We start from the raw sequence: 20,179 nt of genomic DNA, 5'->3' as shown, positions 1-20,179 counted from the left end.
TGGCAGTAGCATAGACAATTCTATACTCCAAACATTGCTTTCCCCGTGGATTTCAACGGAGGATTGTGTTAACACTGAAGGTTATTCCACACTTGAAGCATTTATATGGCTCCTCCACTGAGTTTTTTTTAATGTCAAACTGAAGCTCTTTCCACACTCTACACAGCTACATTTATTTATTTATTTATTTATTTAAAAATATTTATATCCCGCCCTATATCACTAAGATCTCAACACAACACAAATGCAAACACCATAAAATACATATAATTGATTAAAACATTTCAAACCAATACGTCATTAAAAGCAGCACATCATTAAAAGGCATCTTAAAATTCAACTGGGTAGCCCTGCTGGAACAGATCAGTCTTTATGGCTTTCTTAAATGCAAAGTGAGGTGTGATTTATGACTGCAGCACTTTCCACACTCTGCACATTCATATCGTTTCTCCCCTCTGTGAATTCTTTGATGACGAGTGAGGTGTGTGCTTCCTCTGAAGCTCTTTCCACAGTCTGCACATTCATATGGTTTCTCCCCTGTGTGAATACTTTGATGATAAGTGAGGCTTGCCCTGTGACTGAAGCGCTGTCCACACTCTGCACATTCATATGGTTTCTCCCATGTGGGAATTCTTTGATGAGAAGTGAGTTGTGTGCTCCGACTGAAGCTCTTTCCACACTCTGCACATTCATATTTTCTCCCCTCTATGAATTCTTTGATGAGAAGTGAGATGTAACTTCTGACTGAAGCACTTTCCACACTCTGTACATTCATATGGTTTCTCCCCTGTGTGAATTCTTTGATGAGAAGTGAGGTTTGAACTCTGTCGGAAGCGCTTTCCACATTCTGCACAGCTATATGGTTTCTCCCCTGTGTGAATTCTTTGATGAGAAGTGAGGCTTGAACTCCAACTGAAGCTCTTTCCACAGTCTGCACATTTATATGGTTTCTCCCCCGTGTGAATTCTTTGATGATGAGTGAGTAGTTTCTTCAGAGTGAAGCGCTTTCCACAGTCTGCACATTCATGTGGTTTCTCCCCTGTGTAAATTCTTTGATGAGAAGTAAGTTGTATCTTCTGACTAAAACGCTTTCCACAGTCTGCACATTTGTATGGCTTCTCCCCTGTGTGAATTCTTTGATGAGAAGTGAGGTTTGTGCTCCGACTGAAGCACTTTCCACACTCTGCACATTCATATGGTTTCTCCCCTGTGTGAATTCTTTGATGAGAAGTGAGTTGTGTGCTCTGACTGAAACTCTTTCCACACTCTGCACATTCATATGGTTTCTCCCCTGTGTGAATTCTTTGATGAGAAGTGAGGCTTACGACATGACGGAAGTGCTTTCCACACTCTGTACATTCATATGGTTTCTCCCCTGTGTGAATTCTTTGATGAGAAGTGAGGTTTGAGCTCCGTCTGAAGCGCTTTCCACATTCTGCACAGCTATATGGTTTCTCCCCTGTGTGAATTCTTTGATGAAAAGTGAGGCTTGAACTCCGACTGAAGCTCTTTCCACACTCTGTACATTCATATGGTTTCTCCCCTGTGTGAATTCTTTGATGAGAAGTGAGGCTTACGCCATGACGGAAGCGCTTTCCACACTCTGTACATTCATATGGTTTCTCCCCTGTGTGAATTCTTTGATGAGAAGTGAGGTTTGAGCTCCGTCTGAAGCGCTTTCCACATTCTGCACAGCTATATGGTTTCTCCCCTGTGTGAATTCTTTGCTGAAAAGTGAGGCTTGAACTCCGACTGAAACTCTTTCCACACTCTGTACATTCATATGGTTTCTCCCCTGTGTGAATTCTTTGATGACAAGTGCTTTGTATCTTCTCACTGAAGCAATTTCCACACTCTGCACATTCATATGGTTTTCCCCCTGTGTGACTTCTCTGATGACAACTAAGGTGTGTGCTTCTAGTGAAGCTCTTTCCACACTCCAAGCGTTTTAATGAGTTGTCATCTTTGTGAGTTTTACTATGGCTTTTAAGACTTGATTGAGAATCAAAGCTTGTCCTATGCACAGAATACTGATTTATTTCCATTCGTTCAGCTAAGTTTTCCTGTACTGGGGTTTCACTGTGGCCATGAAAAGCAGAGGGTTTACTGGTCATCTTGTGCGTTGCTCCTGTTCTTATTCTCTCCTGGTCCATCAGATCTAAGCTTGTGGCGATCAAACAAGAAAGAGATCTTGGGGTTGGGGTGGACAGCTTGATGAAAAGGCCCACCCAGTGTGCGGCCGCTGTAAAGAAGGCAAACTCCATGTTAGGCATGATAAGAAGAGGAATTGAGAATAAAACGGCCAGTATCGTACTGCCCGGTATCATACAAACCTGTGGTGCAACCCCACTTAGGATACTGTGTACAGTTCTGGTCACCACAACTAAAAAAGGATATTATAGGGTTGGAAAAAGTGCAGAAAAGGGCAACTCAAATGATGATGGGGCTGGAGCATCTCCCCTACGAGGAAAGGTTACAACAACTGGGATTGTTTAGCTTGGGATAAAGGAGGCTGAGGGGAGACCTGATAGAGGTGTGGAGAATGTGGACAGGGAGACATTTCTCTCCTCTCTCAAAACGCTAGAACCCAGTGGGGTCATCCCATGAAGCTGATGGGTGAGAGATTCAGGACAAATAAAAGGAAGGACTTCTTCACACAGTGCATAGTTAAATTAAGGAACTCACTACCACAAGATGTAGTGATGGCCAGCAATTCGGATGGCTTTAAAAGGGGGTTGGATAAATTCCTGGAGGAAAAGGCTATCCATGGCTAAAGCCCTGATGGTTGTGTGCTATCTCCAGTATTTGAGGCAATAACCTGGCTGGGGAACATGGGTGGGAGGGTGCACCATGTCCTGCTTTTTCATCCCTGGAGGATGGCTGGTTGGCCACTGTGTGAACAGAGTGCAGGAGTAGCCAGACCTGATTGGTGTGATTGCTGACTGTTGTCAGCTGCCCAGTGACCTCATTTGGCTTCCCGACTCCAAGAAGAGCAGAAGCAGAGAAGAGCTGCTGGCCCAGCTAAACTAGAACCTAGAAAAGGAAGCCAGCTCCCAGAGAGCGAGCGAACAGGAAGAGCTAACAGGAGTTTGAAAGGGGGAGTTCAGCAAACGAAGGGTCTAAACCCCCCCAAAAAAGTGTTTCCTTCTCTTAAGACATACTCGTATAGTTGTGCACCTCTAGAAAGGTCAGGACAAAGCACAGGCAATTCCACTATAATCAGAAAGGAAAAAAACAAAGCACAAGTAGACAATATGGACGGAAAGGCGTCTTTAGAGGTGGTGACCTGTAAAGGGTGTGCAATGTTCGTGTTCCTGCCTGAGGTCGACATGGCGGACACCTGCAACCAGTGCAAGCTGGTGGCACTTTTGGAAGAAAAAGTGAGAGGACTTGAGCGGCGAGTGTCCACCCTCCAAGGAATAAGAGAAGACGAGGAGTTCTTAGACCGAACGGTGGAACTGCAACAGCAACAAGAAGCACAAGAGACTGAAGAGCAGCAGCCAACGGGAGCAGAAGTGGAGGATGCTGAGGGAAGGAAAGCCAAATGAAGAGGAAACACACTGGAAAAGAGTGACAGTTAGGAGCAGAAGAACTAGAAGGCATTAGAGTTAAGCAACCGCTTTCAGCTACTGGAGGCTGAGACTGGCGGACAGTCTGCAGAGGAAGAATTACTGGGGACACCATGCAACAGTGAACAAGAAGGCTAAAGCTGAGAATGAACTGAGATTAGCGAGGGATGCTAAAAGCAATAAAAAGGCTTTCTTCAGATATGTGAATAGTAAAAGTCAGAGGAGAGAAATGGTGGTTCAACTACTTAATGGGGATGGCAAATAGATAACTGATGACAAAGAAAAGGCTGAAGTGCTCAATTCCTACTTTGGCTCAGTCTTCTCCGAAAAGCAGGGCTGTGACCTGCCTGGAAAAATTGAAGCACAAGTTGAGGGGGCAGGATTGCAGTTTGAGATTGATAAAAAAATGGTCAAGGAACACCTAATTTCTTTGAATGAGTTCAAATCTCCAGGGCCCAATGAACTGCATCCTAGAGTAATGAAGGAGCTAGCGGAAGAACTCTCAGAACCACTGTCTATTATCTTTGCAAATTCATGGAAGATGGGTGAGGTGCCGTATGTCTGGAGGAGGGCTAACGTTGTCCCTATCTTCAAAAAGGGCAAAAAGGAGGAACCTGGGAACTACAGACCAGTCAGTCTGACATCCATCCCTGGGAGAATTTGTAACAGATTCTAAAGAAGTCAGTCTGTAAGCACCTTGAAAACAATGCAGTGATTACTAGAAGCCAACATGGATTTGTCAGGAACAAATCCTGCCAGACTAATTTGATCTCATTTTTTGATCGGGTAACCTCCCTTGTAGACTGTGGGAATGCTGTGGATAAAATATACCTTGACTTCAGCAAAGCTTTTGACAAAGTACCACATGACATTCTGATTAACAAACTAGCTAAAAGTGGGCTAGATGGAACAACTATTAGGTGGATTCCCAGTTGGCTACAGAATCGGACTCAAAGAGCGCTTATCAATGGAACCTTCTCAAACTGAGGAGAGGCAACGAGTGGGGTACCGCAGGGCTCAGTCCTGGGCCCAGTGCTCTTCAACATTTTTATTGATGATTTGGACGAGGAGGTGCTATCAAAAAGGGATTTTGATAGGCTGGAGTGCTGGGCTGAAAACAACAGAATGAAATTTAATAGCGATAAATGCCAAGTTTTACATCTAGGAAAAAGAAACTAAATGCAGTTACAAGATGGTGGATACTTGGCTCAGCAATACTACAAATGAGAAGGATCTTTGAATTGTTGTAGATCACAAGCTGAATAGGAGCCAACAGTGTGATGTGGCTGCAAGAATGGCAAATACTATTTTGGGCTGCATTAACGGCCGGGGAAGGCAACAACAAACCATCCCGTTATAAGGCCTGCCAAGAAAACGTCAACAAAAGCTGGCGTCCCTCCAATGACTCAGTGCTTGCAGGAGAGGTTCCTTTCCTTTCCTAATAGAAATATAACTTCCAAATCACGTGAGGTCCTGGTTCCTCTCTATTCGGCCCTGGTTAGGCCTCATCTAGAGAATTGCGTCCAGTTCTGGGCTCCACAATTCTAGAAGGACGCAGACAAGCTGGGGCGTGTTCAGAGGAGGGCAACCAGGATGATCAGGGGTCTGGAAACAAAGCCCTATGAAGAGAGACTGAAAGAACTGGGCCTGTTTAGCCTGGAGAAGAGAAGATTGAGGGGAGACATGATAGCACTCTTCAAATACTTGAAAGGTTGGCACACAGAGGAGGCCCAGGATCTCTTCTCCATCATCCCAGATTGCAGGACTCGGAATAATGGGGTCAAGTTACAGGAAGCCTGATTCCAGATGGACATCAGGAGAAACTTCCTGTCTGTTAGAACAGCACGACAATGGAACCAGTTACATAGGGAGGTTGTGGGCTCTCCCACACTAGAGGCCTTAAAGAGGCAGCTGGACAATGATCCGTCTGGTATGCTTTAGGGCGGATTCCTGCATAGAGCGGGGGGTTGGACTGGATGGCCTCGTAGGCCCCTTCCAACTCTACTATTCTATGATTCTATGACCCTCGGTCTGATCCAGCATCAGCACACTTATTAAGCCCTGCAGCCTGGAGTCTTTTCTTTCTAAACAGACATAGGATTGCAGTCTTAGTCAATAAAAATAGATACATCTTTTTAGATTGGAAGATTGGCAGAACGTGCTAAAATCAGTTTGTTGCGTTTGTGAAGAATATATTATCACCAACTAGGGAAAGACAGAGCCTTACCCAAAGAGGCCACGTTCCCACAGATCTCCTCCCTGACTTCCTGATGCAGAGCTCTCTGGTCCGGATCCAGCAGCGCCCACTCCTCCTCCGTGAAAGACACAGACAGCTCTTCAAAGCTCACGAGACCCTGAAAGGAAAACGTTTCTTCCTCAGAGAGAGCATGAAGATTACACACAAGCGAAATCCAGAACAGCAGGTGAGCGGAACGGTGATGATTCTCAGCCGCTCTACAGGCTCCATTCTAAACACCCCCCAAAAGATGGGGGGGAACCTCATGAAACCTTCCTGAGGGCCACTCAAAGCCATTCAACACGGCCGCTTTGACAGAAGCAAAGAGGAAAGTGACGTGTTCAGTCCCAGGGAGGTGAGCAGAGCCCAGAGCCCCAGGCCGCCCCTCGCCCTTCTCCCCCTACCTCATGGGGTCCCACGGCCTCCGTTCCCCCTTCGCCACCAGATAGAGATGATGGGGTACCAACTGCCGGCATCATGACATCACCTGTGGGAGACAAATTTATTTATTACATTTCTATACTGTCCAATAGCCGGAACTCTCTGGGCGTTTCACAAAAATTAAAAACATTCAAAGTATAAAACAACAGTATAAAACCATAATATAAAATACAATATAAAAGCTCAACCAGATAAAAACAACAGCAATGCAAAATTTCAAATTTAAAGCACCAAGTTAAAATTTATTTATAGACTGTTAAAATGTTGGTAGAATATAAAGGTCTTCACCTGGCGTCTAAAAGCATATAATGTCGGTGCCAAGCGAACCTCCTTAGGAAGCTCATTCCACAGCCGGGGTGCCACAGCAGAGAAGGCCCTGCTCCTTGTAGCCACCTGCTTCACTTCCTTTGGCAGGGGCTCGCCGAGAAGGTCCCCTGAGGATGACCTTAGGGTCTGGGCAGGGACATACGGGAGGAGGTGTTCCTTCAGAAAACCTGGCCCCACACCGTTTAGGGCTTTAAATGTTAATACCAGCACTTTGAATCAGGCCTGGACCTGGACTGGAAGCCAATGAAGCTGGAAAAGGACTGGCGTAATGTGGTCTCGTAGGCCAGTCCCTGCTAGTATACGGGCTGCCCTGTTTTGTACCAGTTGAAGTTTCCGGACCATTTTCAAAGGCAGCCCCACGTATAACGAGAGGTTACACCTCAGTCCACATCTCCGGATAACCTCCCCCAGCGGCTTCATGTATATGTTAAACAGCATAGGGGATAAGATAGAGCCTGGTGGAACCCCATGGCTTAGGAGCCACGGCACAGAGCAATAATCCCCCAGCACCACCTTCTGGAATCGGCCATCCAAGTAGGAGCGGAACCACTGCAATGCAGTACCTCACCTCCAATTCCCAGCTCAGACAACCTATCCAGAAGGATACCATGGTCGATGGTATCGAAGGCCGCTGAGAGGTCCAGGAGAACCAACAGGGTCGCACTCCCCCTGTCTCTCTCCCGGCAGAGGTCATCCCACGGGGCGACCAAGGCAATTTCCGTTCCGAAACCAGGCCTGAAACTCGATTGAAATGAATCTAGATAATCCGTTTCATTCAAGAGTGCCTGGAGTTGTCCTGCAACCACCCGCTCAAGCACCTTGCCCAGGAAGGGGATATTAGCCACCGGCCTGTAGTAGTTAACATCCTCCGGGTCCAGGTTAGGCTTTTTCAGGAGTGGTCTAATTACCGCCTAATTACAAGGACGGTAGGAAGCCCAGAACGTCCAGATGAAACGATGCACGTCCAAGCAGGGAAAACGGCATTACAACCTCTGCTGTTTACGCTCAGGTGTTTGAATTTCTCTTGTGTGAAAACACACGTCTCTCCCCATTTAGGTTCTTACCCAGAAACCACAATACAGGTTTCCACGTAGAATGTCTTCACGTGCTGAAAAGAAACACCTTTTCTGAACTCTAAGGAAGGTTTAATTTAAGTGTCCGTCGCCCAACAACCAAAACTATTTAGAGGAACTTAAAAGTGTGCCGTAGATTTCGGGCACACTGCAGAGAGGGAAACCGAGTCGAAATAGGCCTCCTTGAACCTCACCCTGCACGGGGGCTCCTCTGTCAGCCTCCTGAACGATCCTTCTTCGCTCCGAACTGGGTCTGCATGGAGCCTTCTCTGCCCCAGAGAAATCAACGCTCAACTCTGCAAGCCGGCCCTGCTCCTGAAACAGCAATGAGGATCCAGGACATGCAATGGGGAGAAGGATTAGAGATTAGAGAAGGAAGAATACTGGAGGCAAAGGCTTTGGACTATTATGAGTCCGTTTTAGTATATCCTCCCTCACGTGCTTTTTCCTTTCAAACTACCAGGATAAAAGCCTCTCACCTGCTCGACCTCCTGGTATTGCAATTGCCGGAAATGCCGGCTCCGTACATCTGGGTACGGCGTCTCTTCTCCCAGGATTACTTGCACCTTTCCTTCCCAGAATTCCCCACTACTTCCAGTTGTGGTGGTACCAGGCCCTCTTCCTGCTTCGGGGCCAACTGAGTCTTCCTCGTCCATCTCTGTGCTCCCAGAAGCCTCCGACGGGGCCAGAGGAACCCTTCTTCGTCCCGCACTTCCTGCCCCAAGGCCCAACATGCCGTAAATGGAGATGCCACCAAGTCCTGCAAAGCCAAGACACGGTTCTGAGAGTTAAAGGATGACACTGTCAGCCTCTGGAGATGCCTTTTCCAGGGATGACTCCAGCTAGCCACCAGGTTGTCATCTCCCAGAAGGAAAGACGGGTGAACACCAGGGCCCAAAGAGACGCCGGAGCCTGAGGGAGGGTCCTTCACGGAGGGCCACACGCCCCAAAGCCCAAAGCCTGGTTGAGGGGCTGAAGACGCAGCCTCCCGGTCACAGGCCTGCCCTGAACGACCCCTCCCCCTCCACAGACCCTCCCTCCCTCCCTCAAGCCTTCCCTTGAGCCTCCACTCCTCCTGTACCACCTTTCCTGTCTCAGGCAAGTCCCATCTCCTTGACCCCTTCTGCTGCCGACTTCGTGTTAAGTCTCACATACATAGAGTGCCAACTAGGTTAGAATGCTGGGCTAGGACTCCGGGGATCCAGGTTCTAGTCCTCAGCTGTTATATTCTTTTACTATGTACAGCACTATGTACATCAATAGTTATGAAATAATCCTTTCACAAAGCCCTATGAAGAGAGACTGAAAGAACTGGGCATATTTAGCCTGGATAAGAGAAGACTGAGGGGAGACATGATAGCACTCTTCAAATACTTAAAAGGTTGTCACACAGAGGAGGGCCAGGATCTCTTCTCGATCCCCCCAGAGTGCAGGACATGGAATAACGGGCTCAAATTAAAGTAAGCCAGATTCCGGCTGGACATCAGGAAAAACTTCCTGATTGTTAGAGCAGTACATCAGTGTAACCAGTGACCGTTATTTGATTTTATTAATGATTAGGATGAGGAGGTGCAGGGAACGCTGATCAAATTTGCAGATGATACAAATTGTGGGGGATAGCTAATACCCTGGAAGACAGAAACAAACTTCAAAGTGATCTTGAGAGGCTGGAATGCTGGGCTGAAAACAACAGAATGAAATTTAATAGGGATAAATGCCAAGTTCCACATCTAGGAAAAAGAAACCAAATGCACAGTTACAAGATGGGGGACACTTTGCTCAGCAATACTACAAACAAGAAGGATCTTGGAATTGTTATAGATCGCAAGCTGAATATGAGCCAACAGTGCGTTATGGCTGCAAGAAAGGCCAATGCTATTTTGGGCTGCATTAATAGAAGTATAGCTTCCAAATCATGTGAGGTACTAGTTCCTCTTTATTCGGTCTTGGTTAGGCCTCATCTAGAGAATTGCGTCCAGTTCTGGGCTCCACAATTCAAGGAGAACGCAGACAAGCTGGAGCGTGTTCAGAGGAGGGCAACCGGGATGATCAGGGGTCTGGAAGCAAAGCACTATGAAGAGACTGAAAGACCTGGGCATGTTTAGCCTGGAGAAGAGGAGATTGAGGGGAGACATGATAGCACTCTTCAAATACTTGAAAGGTTGTCACACAGAGGAGGGCCGGGATCTCTTCTCAATCCCCCCAGAGTGCAGGACACTGAATAATGGGCACAAGTTACAGGAAGCCAGATTTCAGCTGGACATCAGGAAAAACTTCCTGACTGTTAGAGCAGTACGACAATGGAATCAGTTACCTAGGGAGGTTGTAGGGGTCTCCCATACTGGAGTCATTCAAGAGGCAGCTGGAGAACCATGTGTCAGGGATGCTTTAGGATGGATTCCTACATTGAGCAGGGGGGTGGAATAGATGGCCTTGTAGGCACCTTACAACTCTACTATTCCATGATTCTAAGATAGAATAGTAGAGTTGAAAGGGGCCCCTTAAGGCCATCGAGTCCATTCCCTTGCTTAGTGCAGGAATCTGCCCTAAAGCATCCCTGACAGATGGTTGTCCAGCTGCCTCTTGAAGGCCTCTTGTATGGGAGAGCCCACAACCTCCCTAGGTCACTGGTTCCATTGTCATACTGCTCTAACACTCAGGAAGCTTTTCCTGGGCAGGATCTACACTACTGCTTTAAAACAATTTATAACAATAGTGACAACAGTTGGGGCTCAGGACACACCCCATATACAGTTTTGCAAATGTTTTCAAATTGTCATATCCTGCTTGGTGTAGATCTGTCCCTGATGTCCAGCCGGAATCTGGCATCCTGTCTCTTGGGCCCATTATTCCTGAGTTTATATTTATAATTACATGATCATTTTAAAGGTCTGCTGTTTTGTGCTTGTTAACTGTGCGGGCGTCATCTAGCAGAGGCAGGAGAGAGGGGCGGAAGGGCACTACGGAGCACGTTGATAAAGTGGGGAAAGGCCTCTGTATTCACTCTAACGGGGCAAAGAAATATGCATTAAAAATCAACTGAAGGGAATTTTGGAAAAAAGAAAAGCCATCCCACCAGCTAGAAGGCGGGAGGAAGAAGACCCCACCGCTGGATGAAGGGCCGAGGATTTCCTGACTTCAGAACTCGTGAGCCCATGTCCTGGCCAGCCTTTGTTAGCAAGGAGATTGAGATTCAGAGAGGGGTTGTTTCCTTTTGTGCTTTAAACCGCCCTCCTTCCCTCAATCCTTCACCAATGTTCTTGACATTTTCAGGGTCTGTAAAACCAACATTTCTTTCTGGTACGTGCAAATTTCAGCAGGATTGATGAGGCATTTTGGATTTTATGAATGTCCCCCCCTGCCCCAATGGCTGCTTTATAATGGCGGATTGCAGTATCTCCTCCCCAGCCTGAGCTGCACGGACCCTGCAGCGTCCCTGTAAAGGCGAAAGACCCTCAATTCCGGTCACAAGAAAGAGCTGCGGTGCTGGAAGGGCCCCAGAGCAGATCCAAGCCTCACCTGGGGCCGTGCCCTGTTCCCACCTTTGGCCATCTGTGGCTTCCAAGCAGCCCCCAAACCTTGTGTGCCAAAGAAACCCCTCGAATCCGTTGGCTGTCCTTCGTTGGGGTCCCCCCACCCCCACCCCACAGTTCCTCCTTCCCCACCTACTTTTTGCCAGGCCAACTTTGTCTTTCCTTTCCACGGCTTTCTCAATGCTTCGAGTCCTCTGGAAAGAATCTGCCCCCCCAACGCTCATCCCCAAACAGCCTCCGCTGCATCTTTTCCAACATTTTGGATGCTTAAAGCCCCCCTCCCTCCCTCCAGATCCAAAGGGGCCTCCTAGCTTGGCAGAGAGCAGCAGAGGAAGAAGCCCCCTCTCCGGAAAATGCCTGTGCATAGACTATGATGTGGCCTTCTCCAGCCTGGGGCCTTCCCACCGCCCTGGTGGCCGGGGATGATGGGAGCTGCTGCAGTCCAAACAACCTGGAGGGGGGCGCTAGCATGGGAACGCAGTGGTATGGGTCCGCAGCACTAGCCCCCTTCTGGGGACGGGGCCTGCCCTCCCTCTCCCCAGCCCCCAAGCCTCCCTAATGGGCTAGCAAGCCCCCCAACATTTCCTCTTTAACGCCCCCTCCCCACCTTTTCTTCGAACGACCCCCCTCCTTCCTTTTCTCTCTCCATGGGCTGGATGCGGTTTGAGTTGGGCAGCCTCCCCCACTGCCTCTTCCCTGGGGGAGGAGGCTCATCAGCCCCCGTGTCTTTCCCGGCCCCCCACCCCGCAGCCCTGGGACGCCACGACCCCCCCACCTTAAATGCCCAGGTGAGGCTGGAGGAGACTCACGTGGCCTGGCGGGTGCCGGAGAGAAGAGACTCCGCCCTCCATGGGGGGAGGAGCCAGCACAGGAAGGGATTTAAGGGGGAGGGGCGGAGGCTGCTATGGGGGGTGTTCACCCCTCCCACCCCCAATTCTCTTCCTCTCTAGGAACCCAGATCCGTCCTTTTAACCCTTCAGAAGCCCCGCAGACGCCAGCAGCTTCTCTCCGCCCAGGCCGGATGCAGCCAGATGTTTCGCAGCAGCTGGGGGTCGCGAAGCTCAGGGGGGGGGGACGGGAAGGGCCAAGAGCAGGGGCCGTGTGCTGGCGATGCTCGGGAACACTATCGCGGGGCTAAAGCCAGGGCCACAGACTGTCCCTGCTGACCCCAGAACTCCCCCAACAACGTCCCGAACAGAAAGGGATGCCCGGAACGAGCGAGATCCGCCCCACTCCCCAGTCACGGAGGGAGGCAAGAAGACCCGCAAGGTCCGAAGGAACGGCGTTCTCACCCCCACCTCCCCTCCTCTTCCAGATGCCCCAAGTAGCTGCCGACCACAGAGGATTCCCAAAGAAGGGCTGAGACCGCATCACATCAGGATGGAGGAAGGGCTGGGTTGTGTCCTCCAGATGTTCTGGACTACAAGTCCCCTGAACCCCAGACAGCTTTGCCAACGGTCAGGAATTATGGGAGTTGCAGTCCAAAATATCTGGAGGGAAACCGGTTTCCTGGCTCCTGTAACAGATGGGGTTTTGGGGGTTCTCCTGGGGGCTGATTTTTCCTCCCCTGAGGATCCTAGGAGGAAGCTGGCCATGAAGACTCTGCTCTGGTTTTGCTCAAACTGCGTTAAATTCCCCCCAAGGAGGAGGACATTTTGACAGGTGGGGGTGGGGGCCATGGTGGGAGGAGAGAATGCAGAACTAGGGCTCCAGTGTTTTGGACCTCTCTTCCCGGGGAAGCTAGGCTGGCTGGGTCCCTCCTGGATGAGCTTTCGGAAGCTGGCAAAAACTTGCTTGTTCCAGCAGGCCTTTGGAGAATAATCTGGTCCTCTGTCTGTGTTAAGGCCTTTAAATTTTCATGTGTTTTAAACATTTAATGTTTTAATATTACATTATTATTTCAATTTTAGTTGACCAGGCTGCGCTTGCATTTTCTCATGGGGAAATGCAGCACAACTCCGGGGTCCTGAGAAGGGTGTTAAACTTCTTTGAAATGGGCTGATCTGCTCCAGCAAAGGAGATCGTTACCTTGTCGTGGTGCTGGAGCTTGAGCACCTCAAGGATGCCATGAGCTAAACCGTGAAGGGACACCCAAGACGGGAAGGTCATGGTAGAGAGGTCAGACTAAATACGATCCCTGGGGAAGGTAATGGCAACCCACCCCAGTATTTTTGCCATGAAAACTAAATGGATCAGTACAACCAGAGATATGTCGGTATACCATCGGAAGATAGGACCCCCAGGTAGGAAGATGGTCAAAATGCTACTGGGGAGGAACAGAGGATAAGTTCAAGTAGCCCCAGATGTGATGACGCAGCTAGCTCAAAGCCGAAAGGACGGCTAGCGGCCGACGGTGCTGGTGGTAAACGACGAATCCGATGTTCTAAAAATCAACACACCATAGGAACCTGGAATGTAAGATCTATGAGCCAGGGCAAATTGGATGTGGTTATTGGTGAGATGTCAAGATTAAATATAGATATATTGGGTGTCAGTGAAATGAAATGAACTGGAATGGGCCACTTCACATCAGATCACCACCAGATCTACTACTGTGGACAAGAGGATCACAGAAGAAATGGAGTAGCCTTCATATTTAATAATAAAGTGGCTAAAGCAGTGCTTGGATACAATCCAAAAAATGATAAAATGATCTCAATTCGAATTCAGGGTAAGCCATTTAACATCACAGTGATCCAAATATATGCCCCAACCACAGATGCTGAAGAAGCAGAAATAGATCAGTTCTATGAGGATCTGCAGAACCTACTGGATAACACACCAAAAAGAGATGTTATTTTCATTACAGGAGACGGGAACGCTAAGGTGGGCAGTCAAATGACATCTGGAATTGCAGGTAAGCATGGACTAGGAGAACAAAATGAAGCGGGACATAGGCTGATAGAATTTTGCCAGGACAACTCACTGTGCATAACAAACACTCTCTTCCAACAACCGAAAAGACGGCTTTATACATGGACTTCACCAGATGGCTGACACCGAAATCAGATTGACTACATCCTTTGCAGCCAAAGGTGGCGGACATCTATAAAGACAGTAAAAACAAGACCTGGAGCTGACTGTAGTTCAGATCACGAACTTCTTATTGCACAATTTAGAATCAAACTAAAGAGAATAGGAAAGACCCACAGATCAGTTAGATATGAGCTCACTAATATTCCTAATGAATATGCAGTGGAAGTGAAGAATAGATTTAAGGGACTAGATTTAGTAGACAGGGTCCCGGAAGAACCGGACAGAAGTTCGCAACATTGTCCAAGAGGTGGCAACAAAAAACATCCCAAAGAAAAAGAAAACCAAGAAGGCAAAATGGCTGTCTGCTGAGACACTGGAAGTAGCCCAAGAAAGAAGGAAAGCAAAAGGCAACAGTGATAGGGGGAGATATGCCCAATTAAATGCAAAATTCCAGAGGTTAGCCAGAGGAGATAAGGAATTATTTTTAAACAAGCAATGTGCGGAAGTGGAAGAAGACAATAGAACAGGAAGGACAAGAGACCTCTTCCAGAAAATTAGAAACATCGGAGGTAAATTCCAGGCAAAAATGGGTATGATCAAAAACAAAGATGGCAAGGACCTAACAGAAACAGAAGAGATCAAGAAAAGGTGGCAAGAATATACGGAAGATCTGTATAGGAAGGATAATAATATCGGGGATAGCTCAGACGGTGTGGTCAGTGAGTTAGAGCCAGACATCCTGAAGAGTGAGGTCGAATGGGCCTTAAGAAGCATTGCTAATAACAAGGCAGCAGGAGACGACGGTATCCCAGCTGAACTGTTTAAAATATTGCAAGATGATGCTGTCAAGGTGATGCATGCCATATGCCAGCAAATCTGGAAAACACAAGAATGGCCACCAGACTGGAAAAAATCAACTTATATCCCCATACCAAAAAAGGGAAACACTAAAGAATGTTCCAACTATCGGACAGTGGCACTTATTTCACATGCCAGCAAGGTAATGCTCCAGATCCTGCAAGGTAGACTCCAGCAATTCATGGAGCGAGAATTGCCAGATGTACAAGCTGGGTTTAGAAAAGGCAGAGGAACTAGAGACCAAATTGCCAATATCCGCTGGATAATGGAGAAAGCCAGGGAGTTCCAGAAAAACATCTATTTCTGTTTTATTGACTACTCTAAAGCCTTTGACTGTGTGGATCATAACAAACTGTGGCAAGTTCTTGGTGGTATGGGGATACCAAGTCATCTTGTCTGCCTCCTGAGGAATCTGTATAACGAACAAGTAGCAACGGTAAGAACAGACCACGGAACAACGGACTGGTTTAAGATTGGGAAAGGAGTCCGGCAGGGCTGTATACTCTCACCTTACCTATTCAACTTGTATGCAGAACACATCATGCGACGTGCTGGGCTTGACGAATCCAAGGTTGGAGTTAAAATCGCAGGAAGAAACATTAACAATCTCAGATATGCAGATGACACCACTTTGATGGCTGAAAGCGAGGAGGAGCTGAGGAGCCTTATGACAAAGGTAAAAGAAGAAAGTGCAAAAGCTGGGTTGCAGTTAAACCTAAAAAAAAAAAAAATTATGGCAACCAGCTTGATTGATAACTGGCAAATAGAGGGAGAAAACGTGGAGGCAGTGACAGACTTTGTATTTCTGGGCGCAAAGATTACTGCAGACGCTGACTGCAGCCAGGAAATCAGAAGACGATTACTTCTTGGGAGGAGAGCAATGACAAATCTTGATAAAATAGTTAAGAGCAGAGACACCACACTGACAACAAAGGTCCGCATAGTTAAAGCAATGGTATACCCCGTAGTAACCTATGGCTGCGAGAGCTGGACCATAAGGAAAGCTGAGCGAAGGAAGATAGATGCTTTTGAACTGTGCTGTTAGAGGAAAATTCTGAGAGTGCCTTGGACTGCAAGAAGATCAAACCAGTCCATACTCCAGGAAATAAAGCCAGACTGCTCACTTGAGGGAATGGTATTAAAGGCAAAACTGAAGTACTTTGGCCACATAATGAGAAGACAGGATCCCCTGGAGAAGAGGCTGATGCTAGGGAAAGTGGAAGGCAAAAGGAAGAGGGGCCGACCAAGGGCAAGATGGATGGATGATATTCTGGAGGTGACAGACTTGACCTTGGGGGAGCTAGGGGTGGCAACGGCTGACAGAAAGCTCTTGGGGGGGGAGGGTCCATGAAGTCACGAAGAGTCGGAAACGACTGAACGAATAAACAACAACAACTAGTCTGATTACCTGGATACCTTTATCCCCGGTTGTTTTTATTACAACGGTGCTCACAGGACTCTTTTGAGACTGGTGTTAAATGTCAGATGTTCAACCAATGGGCCAACTTCGACTAAATCAGATAAAAATAAGGATGAGAACAATCAGTTTTTGCAAAACCTTTTAAAAACTCCTAATGAAGGGAGCTAAGTGAAGTTATCATGGGAGGCAGTTCAACAGTGTCGGAGACCCCACCAAGGAGACCCTGCCTTGGTTGCACACACTTGATGGATATAGCGGGGGGGGCATGAGTGGGATTTCAATCTGAAGGACTGGGGAGCCTTCTATAGGTGAAGTCAGTTTGTCAAAGTCATTCCGCCAAGTACGTTCTCTGAGGTGAAAGATGAATGTGATTATGGCGTCATCTCATTCTCCCAACTCTTCTAAGGGTTCTCCCCTGTGTCAGTTATTTGGTGAGAAGTGAGACAGAACTTCTGACTGAAACTCCTTCAACATGAGGGGCAAGTCTATGGTTTATCCCATATGAATTCTTTCATGAGAAATCAGGCTGGCAGCATTATAGACAATTCTATACTCCAAGCACTGCTTTCCCCGTGGATTTCAACGGAGGCTTGTGTTCACACTGAAGGTTATTCCACACTTGAAGCATTTATATGGCTCCTCCCCTGAGGTTTTTTTAATAATGTCAAACTGAAGCTCTTTCCACATTCTACAGAGCTACATTGATTTATTCATTTATTTTATTTTATTTAAAATATTTATATCCTGCCCTATATCACTAAGATCTCAGGGCGTCATACAGATAAAAACATACAGTATAAAACAATAAATATACACAGTTAAAAACAAATTAAACCATGATCCAAATTAAAACAATATATAATTTAAAAGCAATAGATGCAGTTAAAACAGTGAAAACAATGTGCCAGTGAATTTAAACCTTAAAGGCTTTGTTAAAAAGCCATGTTTTTACTTGGCGTCGAAATGAAAACAGCATTGGCGCCAATCGGGCCTCCAAGGGGAGGGCATTCCACAGCCTGGGTGCCACAACAGAGAAGGCCCTCTCCCTTGTCCCAACATAGCGGATGCGTTGTGCTGGTGGGATGCGGAGAAGAGCTCCTCCAACAGATCTGTGTCTCAGGCAGGCATATATAAGGAGAGGCACTCCCTCAAGTATCGAGGTCCCAAGCCATTGAGGGCTTTAAACATCATTACCAACACCTTAAATTCCGACCGGAAGCGTATAGGCAGCCAGTGCAGTTCCTTTACGACCGGATGTTATGTGGTCTCTGTAAGATGTACCCGCCAGCACTCTAGCTGCTGCATTTTGCACTAGCTGCAAGTTCTGCATCGTCTTCAAGGGCACCCCACGTAGAGTGCATTGCAGTAGTCTAAGCGGGAAGTTACCAGTGCATGCACTACTGTGGCTAAGTTGTTCCTTTCCAGGAAAGGCCGTAGCTGGCGGATCAGCCGAAGCTAACCCCAAGTACTCCATGCCACAGAGTCCACCTGGGCCTCCAGTGACAAGGATGAGTCTAGGAGTACTCCCAAGCTATGAACCTGCTCCTTCAGAGAGAGTGCCACCATATTTATTTATTTATTTATTTATTATTTATTACATTTTTAATATATTTATTACATTTTTATACCGCCCAATAGCTGAAGCTCTCTGGGCGGTTCACCTCATCCAGAACAGGCCGCTTACCCAATTCCCGGACTCGGGAACCACCAATCCACAGAGCTTTCATCTTATCAGGATTCAGCTTCAGTTTATTGGCCCTCATCCAGACCATTACTGTGGTAAATAACTGGCAAGGAGTCCAACTGCATGAAGATGAGGCATCCCAAACAGGCAGCCCCGTCCTGGTTTTTATTAAGAACTAAGTGGTTACATTTCTTGTTTACAAGTTATGATTGGTTGTTGCGTACAGCATGTTAATGCATGATTACCTCGTGCACAGGAGGTGTTTGTTGGTGTGTGTAAAGCATGAATATACCATATAAGGGTTAAGGAAATGCGTGATTATAGTGCCTTCAATACTGTATTGTATTCTGTGGCTCTTGCGTCAGCACATTCCTGGCATGGTGAGCCAGTGCCAAGATGTTCCTCAGCAAGGCCTTATCTTATCATTGTTGTCCTTGCTCCAGCTCATTCAGTATGGCTTGCCAATACTGAAAGTGTGCCAAAGAGAGGGATAACAATTTCCCCTACATCTCCTCCTTTTTTATTCTTTTAATTGTAAAGCCTTGTAAACATAATAAATTTGACATTTGCTTGGTTTTGAAGCTCTGGGACGGCAAGAGGGAACACACCATGACAGTAATCCTGGGATACATTGTATGAAACAGCAGAAGGTGATTAATAAAAATACAATCAATACAGCATATTGAAATATAGTTTTGAACCATCCTGTTTGAAACCAGGACCATAAAAACTTCCACCACTCAGGTGCAATATCTTGTTTGACTGCATGTGCATATGTTTTAAGTAAGTCCAGTTGGTGTTGAATTTGGTTACTATTGTCTGTGAGATTGAAACAGCACATATTTTCTACAGCTTCGCAGCCAAGATGTCTTTGTAACAACAAAAAGTCAATTGCAGCTCAATTGTCCAGTATAGATGTCTTAAATCCTGTTGTTCTTGAATCAAAAGTCCAATAGCAATGGAAGTACTGTTAATTGTCTTTGCTAGTAAACATGCCAGATGCCCAAGTTGTTTGGCATTTCCCACAGCCAATCCAGGAACCCCGACAAGACTCATAGCCAGGGAGATATACTCTGCTGGACTCATAACAGTAACATTTCCATCACAAACTGCACTCATAGTCTCAGTCTCTCTTTTCTGTCGAGTGCTTTTAGTAGGCCGGGGGTGGTAGAATCACTGTCAAGCGACTAAGACAACATTGTGTTAAGGTTATATTAGCTGGTACATAATTATAAGTACGAGACCCACATGTGAAAAACCATCCAATTGGCAATATAATGTGTCCATAATTACTTGTTACATTTTCTATCTTTGAACAATTCCACAAAGAAGGCCCTGGGGACAAACAACCTTTTAGTGGACGGTGAATAGAGCAATTTACCATTCTAGCACATGTGTTATTCTTGTGGTTTACAACATATGGGGTGTATAACTGTATAGCATCTTGGGGTAACTGGTATGTAGCAATTCCCCATTGGGCCATGGTGTGATAATGAATTTCACTAAAGTTCAGAAATTTACTCAACCCAGTAACGTTACCAAGAGAACCAGGAGCTTTGCATATGGGAATGAGACATGTACTAAGTAATCCATGCATATCTGGGGCATCAGAAAGACAGAAATCAGTGGTGTTTACTATTTTTGCTAACTTTATCCATACATTGTACTGCATTCTGTCATGTAGTGGAGTGCTTATAACTGGACAAGTTATACAGCTAAATAGCAGAATTATAGTCAGCAAAGAATTAGCATTTAAGCAAGCAAATGCAGCAACTAGAAAATTCTCTGGAGTTGGATCAACGTGCTGTTGCTCCAATCATTTTTGAGCTTGGAGAGATAACGCCTTTATCTCTCCCTATGTTGGTTTATGTTTTTGGACGCATGCCCTGCCTCGTGCTTTCAGGGGGTCTTCCTGGAGTTGTAGGGAGAATTCTGGAATCAGGTTGGTCAATCCTTGATGCCACGACATGCTCTTTCCAGGGCTTTACACACCGTGCTGGAACCCACACTGGTCCTGTTGGAGTAAGTACAGCAGCATAACCCCGACCCCAAGTGATCAAGG

The 20,179-nt window shown here is 46.8% G+C and overlaps 2 pseudogenes; both read right to left on the bottom strand.

The window, feature by feature from the left end:
• LOC134396387 (zinc finger protein 883-like) overlaps positions 1-10,796 on the bottom strand; it is a 49,404-nt pseudogene extending 38,608 nt beyond the window's left edge.
• Positions 314-8,193, bottom strand: LOC134396347 (zinc finger protein 883-like; annotated as a pseudogene).
• Positions 10,797-20,179: the final 9,383 nt, after the last annotated feature.

The sequence above is a fragment of the Elgaria multicarinata genome, chromosome 3 (assembly GCF_023053635.1).
Source record: "Elgaria multicarinata webbii isolate HBS135686 ecotype San Diego chromosome 3, rElgMul1.1.pri, whole genome shotgun sequence".
NCBI classification, from domain to species: Eukaryota; Metazoa; Chordata; class Lepidosauria; order Squamata; family Anguidae; genus Elgaria; species Elgaria multicarinata.
Note: the sequence above shows the minus strand (reverse complement) of the source record. Positions and strands in the feature narration are given on the sequence as shown.